A 9,984-nucleotide genomic window follows, 5' to 3' on the forward strand; every position below is an offset into this window, starting at 1 on the left:
TTTATCACACTAATATATATAATTAAAAGGCTTAAAATTATAGTAATTTATCTGTCATATATTTTAATAATCTTTATTTACCAGTTCATTGTGTTTTATGGATCAGATATTTTCTTCATATGCTAATATGCTTAACACAAATATAGAAATACTTGCCTCATTTAACATTCTTCTCATGAACACAGTCTGTGATCCACATTTATAGAAACTGTTTTTTCATGATTACATGATATCTATATGAATGTATAAACAAAAAAATACAGCAATTGAATTAGTCATTAACATAGTAATGATAAACTGTAATTCTTCTAACCTGCATATTTGTTTTGCATAGTGGAAGAAGACAAATGACCTATGATAATTATTATTACCATTGCATTCCACAAAGAAATTACTTGATTACACTATATTCTACATTTTCACTTGAATGGATTAAGAAAGATGTTATAGCAAACTACACAGCATTTTCCATAAGCTGCATAGATAAGTTAATAAATCAAACAATTATTTCCTAATCACAGAAGCAGTCATGAATAGTTCTAGAAAAGCCAAGGAGTAGTAATCACTTCCTTAGGCTAGCCATTTAATTTATCATGGTGGCAGTATGAAATGAAAATCTCTGCAAAGATTCTCCATGAAATAGCATATAAAATATGGCCAGTAATAATCTAATGTGAATAAAAAGGTCCAATATTTAAGTGTTGTTGATTCTGTAGCTTGGATATTTAGCTAGTCTAGCACTCCACCGGACTGGAGATATAGCACAGTGGGTAGAGCGTTTGCCTTGCATGCGGCCAACCTGGGTTTGATTCCTCCGTCCCTCTTGGAGAGCCCAGCAAGCTACAGAGAGTATCCCACCCGCACAGCAGAGCCTGGCAAGCTCCCATGGTGTATTCAATATGCCAAAAAGAGTAACAAGTCTCACAATGGAGTTGTTACTGGTGCCCGCTAGAGCAAATCGATGAACAACGGGAGGACAGTGCTACTTTGCTACAGCACTCCACTATCCCTTACAGTGATTCAAGTCTCCTTGACTCCAAGTGGTTGTGTCCTATCTGCCTCTTCTCCTACCCTTTAAGTCTTTCTTTCTCTATCCTCCTCCCTACATTCTGGGTCCATGATTAATCTATGAGCATCTTTAGTTACTTTGTTTTGTGAGCACATTTTACTAGTGATCAGAGAAAAATTAAAATAGTTAAACACCATCTCTCTTACGTTTTGGTTTTTGTTTTTAGATCAGCACTTGCTGACGCTCAGGGGTTACTTCTGACTCTGCACTCGGAAATCACTCCTGGCCATGCTGAGGGACCGTATGGGATGCCGGGATTGAATCCTGAGGGGCTGCATGCAAGGAACCCTAGCAATTTCACTACACTTCCGGCCCTCAAACACAATGTGAGGGTCAACAATTGTAGAGACATCTATAATTTTGCCATTAAAATTCTTTGCTGTTGGTGAGGCCAATTAATGTGTGCAATTATGTGGCTTCCTAAAATGTGTAGGTGTAGGGCGGAAAGATAGTATAGTGGGTAAGGCACTTGCTTGCACAAGGCTGACCTGGGGTTGGTCCCCAGCATCCCATGAACTTCTCAGGGCACAGCCAGGAGTGATTTCTAAGCGCAGAGCCTGGAGTAACCATCGAACATTGTCAGGTGTGACCCCAACACAAAACAAAATGTGTTTATGTAATAACATTTGGGTTTCTTTAACAGCTGATAAGTACCTGTCTTGTGAGTCTCACTGCGGAAGTATAATGAATTAGAATCTCTGTTCTGGTTACTGGAACAGTTACAGAATGGGAAAAAGATGGCAGAGCAGCCCAGGGGTCAGATGAGTGTACTGTATGTATGTGACACATTTCACACCTGCACTTGGCTGTCTTTTTCAATTTTATAAATTTGTGGAGAGAAGGAACAGGCCTTCCAATTTGAATTGAAAAACAAGAAAAATCCCTTTTTTTTCACCCCATTCTTATCAAATCTTACCTTTTTTTTTTTTTTGCTTCTTGGGGTCACACCTGGCGATGCTCAGGGGTTACTCCTGGCTCTGCACTCAGGAATTACTCCTGGCAGTGCTCAGGGGACCATATGGGAAGCTGAGAATCGAACCCGGGTTGGCCGCGTGCAAGGCAAACACCCTACCCGCTGTGCTATCAATCCAGCCCCCAAATCTTACTTTTTTATCAGTGTTTTGCATTGTTCCTTTCATCAGTTTTCCACTAGACATCTCTAGTTAATAAATTTACCTTTGAGATATCTAACAAGTCTTAATAATTCCCTTTAAAATATAATTGAGGACAATTGCCCCAACTAACTGATAACAAATTTACCTGAAATCGTCTTCTAAGGGGAGGGAACAGATCGCCTTCTAATTGGGGTAATTTGGGCTGGTACCAGATTATGGAAAAGCATCCAAGGTGGACACAAAAAAATACTTTCTTCTGTTCTCTAATGTTTTGCTTTGAGAAGATCCCACATGTTTAGCTCAATTTTTTTTAATAAGCATGTAGCAGTTAGCCAAGGGCTAGGATGGATTCTGAGAGCTAAAACTATATTTGGTGTGTGTTTAAATGTTGGACTGGAGAGATAGCACAGCAGGTAGGGCGTTTGCCTTGCTCTCGGCCTACCCAGATTCAATTCCTCCATCCCACTCAGAGAGCCACACACGCTACCAAGAGTATTCCGCCCGCATGGCAGAGCCTGGCAAGGTACCCGTGGCGTATTCTATATGCCAAAAACAGTAACAACAAGTCTCACAGTGGAGACGTTACTGGTGCGTGCTCGTGCAAATCGATGAACAGTAGGACGACAGTGCCAATTATGTGGCTATGAAATATGGACCATAATCAACTTGGATGAAAATGATACTTTGTGACCAGGGGTTAGGGTATGAACCTCAGTACCCTAAGCACTGCATATAGTTTCACATATGAAACTATATGTGTCTTTGAACTTCCAGTCAGCTTGACTGTTGGGAGTGGCCTCTGGTTCCCTGTGTATTGCTTGGAATTTTTCCCCAACACCAATATTTTAGACTTAGAAGTAGTCTTTTTGGTTGTTGGTTTGTTTTGGTTTTTGGTCAAACTCAGGGGTACTCAGGCCTGACTTCAGGTTCTGTGCTCAGGGATCACTCATGGCTGACTCCAGTGACCATATGGGCTGCCATTGACTGACCCTCATTCAGCCACGTGCATATCAAGCACCCCGAGTGTTGTACTATCGCATTGGCATTAACCTAGATGCTATTTTATTCATGACGTATTATGTTTTTCAAGACAGGCATGCAAACCTTTCACTTACTCTTAACTCTTAGTAATAAGGGACTAGAAAGGCTATAGCTTAGTCTGTCTCTAATTGTTTATTTACTTTGCATGTTTATATTTTTGAAGCAACTACCATTCTACTAGAGGCTTTGTCTAAAAGCATGGCTTTTTTTTTTTAATTCCTCTGTTTGCTGTTGACAATTTGCAACATTCTGTTTTTTATTGTTTTTTTTTTTTTTTTTGCAGTTTGGTTTTGTTTGATTTTGACTCTGAGGTCTTGATGACTTGAAAATAGGCTCTTTTGTTTTGGTTGCGTTATTCTTATTTCAATCTATCTGTAATAGCACATCGTATTCAACATATATTAGCCCACAGAGGCAACCTGTAACGACATGTTAGTAATCTCTTATACAAGTGCTTAATGGCTCCAGGGTGAGATAAAGAATTCTTCTTGAACTTTTCTCTAAGGAAACATTTTTGAATTATTTTTAGCAGATTATTCATAACAAGTAACACAAAATTTAGCTTAATCAGTATGCACTTTGGGGCAGGTTTGTGTGGTGGTGGGAAAATTCAAAATAATAGTGGTGGGCTGGTGTAATGGTGTCAGGATTGATGTTGGGATATTGAGTGTCATAAATTATTGTGAGCAACTTAAAAAAATAAAATAAATTAAAAAAATTAAAAATAAAATAATTTTAAAAAATAAAATTATATATTTTTTTGGTTTAGGGGACAGAGTCAGCAGTGCTCAGGATTTACTCATGATTTTTGTGCTCAGGGATCTCTCCTGGTATTGCTTAGAGAACCATAGATAATGCTGAAAATCAAACCAGTGTCTGCTGAATCCACCTTCTCACCTGTACTATTTACCGTCACATTTTATTTTTTTGTTAGCCAACAAATATAAAATATTTTATGACTTTGTTAAAACTCTGAGATAGGTTATTGAGATGTAGAATTACTTCGTCCATAAATAAAGTTAATGCATAAGTGACATGACTAAAATTGGCATAACTCTGCTATTTTAATGTAACCTTTGTTGCATACATAGTTGACAAAAGTAATATGATAAAGAAAAACATAAAAATAATATTCATAATGGTCAAGAAATCAGCTTTTAAAACAAACACAGAAAAGCTGAAATAACATCAGAAGAAGCAAATATACAATATTTATTGAGCTCTGAAAGAGTGTTTTGAGTCATATGCATCAAGAAACCTAGGACAGGAACATCTATGAATTTTTTAATATATGACTTCCAGATTATGAACTACACCAGGGGTCTAATAGCCTATTTCTAAATAGGTGATGAAAGACAAAATTATCTAATACAAAAGAATGCCAAAATTTAAAAGCAAACATTTAGAATGCGCTTGGCAATAGATGGTGGAAAGAATTAGAGCTGCCAACAAATCAACTTTGTGAGCTTAGTAAAACTAAAACGAAAAATCAAACATTTTTAACCTAAAAGGAAAGAACAATGGTTGAGAAAATCATAAAAAGCAACATTTCAAGTATATTAGATGTTTATTTTTGAAAATGTTTTATAATGCTAGGATATCTCATTAATGTGATGTGATGTCATACTCTATCTTAACATAATAAATATAGGTACAATAAAATATATTTACTAGAGAAGGGGGAATAGAATGAATTCAGGCACTAATACGAAGATCATTAAATGACAGAGGCATTTTGGAAAGCAACTTCTCATTGTTTAGTGGATCATAGCTTCACAACCCCACTCTTGGGAATATTCTCTATGAAATAGAAGCAAAACCATGAAAAAGACATGTGAGAGAATACTCATTACAGTATTGTGTGTGGGATAGTTAATTCTTACAGTGAACATACATGTTCACCAACTCTTGAAAAGGTAGACAAAAACGTGGTAAATACATACAGACCATGCATTATCATAGTTTGCTGGAAGGGGGTACACTTTGCCATACTGAACTTACTCTAGGCTCTGTGCTCAGGGATCAGTCCAGGTAGGGCTCTTGGATTATATAGAGTGTCAGGGATCAAACCTGGCTCATCCTCCTGTAAGGCAAATTGCTTAATCTCTGTACTGTCACTGGCAGTATTGTTGGGAAGAGAATACTTCTTAGTAAAAAAAAAAATACAAATTTCTTAATATCCCAATATTGCATCATGTTATTGACTCCTTTTTAATGTGAAAGGGACTTCAAAACAAAGGAACATGTGGAACATGAATATCTAAAAGACCGAAGAATAAAAGTTATTTGAAAATTTTAGAAGCTACGTCGAGCAGAGGCGATTGCAAAGCTGTTTTGTCTTAAAACATAGCAATAATATGTAAATTATGCTGTAACAAAAGTTCATATTATATAAATTCATCCTAGATGCTAGTCACACTTGGGAAATACGTGATAAAAAGGCACATGTATGTATAATATGTATTATAAAATGATATTTAACAAGCTTACATTGATTAAAATTAGACACAGAATAAAATGGCAATGCAAATATATTAATTGCATATACTATTTGTATAGTAAATTATATAATATCTATTTATACATCTTATTTATATACTTATATAATATTATATATTATTTGTATCATATAATTATAATTATTTGCTTTTTAAATAAATATAGAGTTATGAGAAGACATATATTTTAACAAGAGAGGATATTTTATTAGCAGAAGTATTAGAAATATTTTATATTAAATAAAATTTTATTAATGAATGCACAGACTTATCTTCATAAAATTTAATTACCAAATGCACTATCTATATACTATAATATATTTTCAATTTTCAAGCAAAGATGGCTTATCATATGATGACATATTAATTAAATCATTTCATCAAAGATAGAAATCTATTTTAAAGTATTCCATATGACATATTAGCTGAACACATTTTAACTTAAGGACAACACGATTTTATACTATGTTTTACATGATTCATTTCCTTTAGATTCTCTTATGCCAAAAGCAAATGATGCAAAATGTGCTTCTTTTGATTTTATTTTTTATAGCACTGAGGTAGGGTATTTGCCTTGCATGCCGCTGACCTGGGTTCAATTCCTCCGTCCCTCTAGAAGAGCCCAACAAGCTACTAAGAGTATCTCGCCCACACGGCAGAGCCTGGCAAACTACCTGTGGTGTATTCAATATGCCAAAAACAGTAAGGAGTCTTAAAATGGAGACGTTACTGGTGCCCCTCTTGAGCAACTTGATGAGCAATGGAATGACAGTGACAGTGACAGTGATGCCTATTTAAAAAAAAGTACTCAAACATTTATTATTCAAAATCAGAATGTTTTAAAATAAATATAAACAATTTGAATGTTGGGAAGTTGGAAACAAAGAAAAGCTATGTAATTTATTTTAAAATCATAAAATTGAGAGGACTGGAAATATAGTACATGGGTTAAGACATTTGTAATATATATGATCAATCCTACTTTGATACCCAACACTGTATTTGGTCCTCTGAGAATAAACAGAAATAGGCCCTGTACACAGAGATAGGAGTAAGAACTGGACACTGCCCCCCCCAAAAAAATTAAATGAAGTACTCATATCACCAAGGCACAATGATTTCAAAGTTCTCCTTACAAATGAATTAGAATGTCTATCACAAAATCATTTCATAATTTAGAACTTGAAATCAGTTTTGTAAATGCAAATACAATCCATATAGAAATATTTTATACTGGTGAATATTTTCTATTAATAGTCCTATATGTTAATTTGCATTCCTGTATTAGTTTGCTAGATCTATATTTATTTATTTTTTGGCTTTTTGGGTCACACTCTATGATGCTTAGGTGTTTCTCCTGGTACTGCACTCAGGAATCACTTCTGTCAATGCTGTGGAAACATAAGGGATGCTGGGGATCAAACCTCGGTCACTGCAAGCAAGGCAAATGCCCTCCCCACTGTACTAATACTCTGGCCCTAGTTTGTTCTTGCGATAGCAAAATATTGCATTCTATGTGACTTGAATCACAATCACGATCACGAAATCCCATTGATCATCGAATTTCTTGAGCGGTCTCAGTAACCTCTTCATTCGTCCTATCCCTGAGATTTTAGAAGCCTCTCTCTACTCGGCCTTCCCAAAGATGCTGCATTGAAGACTCTTTCAGGGTCAGGGGAATGTGATCCAGCTTGTTACTGGCTTTGGCATATGGATACACCATGAGAAGCTTGCTAGGCTGTTCCATGTGGGTAGGAAACTCTCAGTAGCTTGCTAGTTTCTCCCTGAGGGAGAAGTAGGTTATAAGATGTTGGCCGCTGATGGGATTACACACACCTGAGTTTCTCTGCTGGTACCTTCATGTGTGAGGCTTGTCCAACCGTGTGGAGAGGGACCTTGAGCATGGCTGTGGGTAGGTTCTGGAGGTCTTCGGCTGCCAGGAGCTCTGCTCGGGGTGGGGAGGGAAGCTGGAGCCCATCCCCTCTGAGGGACCCCGGGGAAGACAGCCAGGCATGCGGGCAAGAGACTCTCTGCCTGTGACCTGAATAACACAAATTATTATCACCTAGTCTGTACTCTAGAAGTCAGAACTTGAGGTATCAACAGGGTTGGATCCAATAGGAGTTAGAGAATGGATTCCATACTACCCTATAGTTTCTTTCGGATTTCTACAACTATTAGGTTTTTCTCTGCTTGTTTGATCCCTTGTCTGACAATAGTGCAAATTAAGCATGTGTGTTTATTTTTCTGTAATCACTTTTTTAGGATACTTGTCATATAAGAATGTCATCGACACTAAACAATTCATCTTGATAATCTTGAAGGACACTTTCTACACAAGTCCATCTTTATGAATGTCATGATTATGACTTCCACATGTATTATAAGTTAATCTACAACAGCTATCTATTTCAGATACAGCTTGCTTCCAATTCTTTATTTGTATTGTAGATCCAGAATTTGATCAACTGGCATATTTTTTCTCACTTTTTTCAATTACTGTTTAATTTTATGTGTATGAATGGAGGTAAAGAAAAGATGTTTTTTCATTGAACAAGGCTGAATTGAAAGTCTAGTTTGCAGCAATTACTTCTTTTTGAATTTTAGTAAGAACCTGGTATTTGTCGGTATTTCCCAAAACCATTCTTTTTGAGAGCTCCAGAGGGAAGAAGTATGATGAACGTGTATGATTAATACATACTTATAGTATTTCAATAGCCAGGGGAAAGCTTGATTCAATAATATCTGATTTTTCATCATGACCTTTAACAAGAGGTTTCTCTTTGAAATGCCTAATCACGCCCCATTAAATTAAAATAACTTCATAAATTTTATGATTAACTATAGAATTGCTCCCATCTCTGATATCAAAAAAAACATTCATGAAAACTTGTATTTCCTGTGCCAATTTTAGTGGCAAAGGACATTGCAAAGAATATCATCTATCTTGTTAAGAGAGACTAGTTCTCAAAAATATCACAATGAACATAGCTTAAATAAAGACTCTTTAAGAATATAGGTGCCTGACACTTATTAGAAAGTTGCAAGCCTTTGAAATTGTGAGAAGTCATGAACACAACTCTGAACTGTGAAGATTAAAGAAATAAGAGAAAAATCTAAGTCATTGTATCTTTGATCTTCAACTCTCCTTGCCCCGAATTAATGTTTTTATTTAAATGTTTGTGACTGTGCTCAGGGCTACTCCTGTATCAGTGCTCAAATATCTCATCTGGAAGCACTTTGGGGAACCATATGTGGTGCCACAGATTGAATCAAGTTATCTGTATGCAAGGCAAAAATCTTCTATGCTATATACTTTCTCTGGCCCATAAAATTCTAATATATGGTTACTAAATGTTTCTAAGCATCATCATCATCATCATCCCGTTGATCATCGAATTTCTCGAGTGGTCTCAGTAATGTCTCCATTGGTCCTAGCCCTGAGATTTTAGAAGCCTCTCTTTACTCGTCCTTTCCAATGGTGCTGCATTGGAGGCTCTTTCAGGTCAGGAGAATCAGACCTATCATTGTTACTGTTTTTAGCATATGAATACGCCATGGGGAGTTTGCAAGGCTCTCCTCTGTGGACAGAAAACTCTCTGTAGCTTGCTAGGTTCTCCCAGAGGGAGAAATAGGCTACTAGATGTCACACACTTTAAGCGCTTCTGGAAGCTTGGTTTTATAGTCTCTGGATGTTGGCCATTGGTGGGATTACAGGGTGCCAGAGGCAGTCCGTGGGTGTGACCGCCTAGCCACTGGAAAATGGGAAATCTGGGCGGAAGCGGACCAGTCCCGATTGGAGCAGCCTTGGAGGTCTCAGCCCAGGATCCCACAAACCTGGGTTCCTCTGCTAGTACCTTCATTCGTGAGGCTTGTCCAAACGTGTGGAGAGGGGCCTTGAGCATGACTGTCTAGGCTCCGGAGGTCTTCAGCCGTGGGAGCTCTGCTTGGGGTAGGGAGAAAAACTGAAACCCACCCCCTCAAAGGGGCCCCGGGGAAGACAGCCAGGCTCTGGAGCAAGAGACTCTCTGTTCCTATGTATATTGTTCCTAAGCAATATACATATATATATGTACATTCTCTAATATTCCTCTTTATTCTCTTTAATATTTTTCCCAACCTGTGCCATATCGTCTTTACCTGTAATGCTTGTCTAAGTGTCTTGAAGTGCATTTTTCTTACCAAATTGATGGCGCTTTTAAACAATATTTAGAATTGAAATGATATTTTGCTCTTTTGCTGTGTCTGACTAAAGGGTTGT

Source organism: Sorex araneus, chromosome 2 (assembly GCF_027595985.1).
Source record: "Sorex araneus isolate mSorAra2 chromosome 2, mSorAra2.pri, whole genome shotgun sequence".
Lineage (NCBI taxonomy): Eukaryota > Metazoa > Chordata > Mammalia > Eulipotyphla > Soricidae > Sorex > Sorex araneus.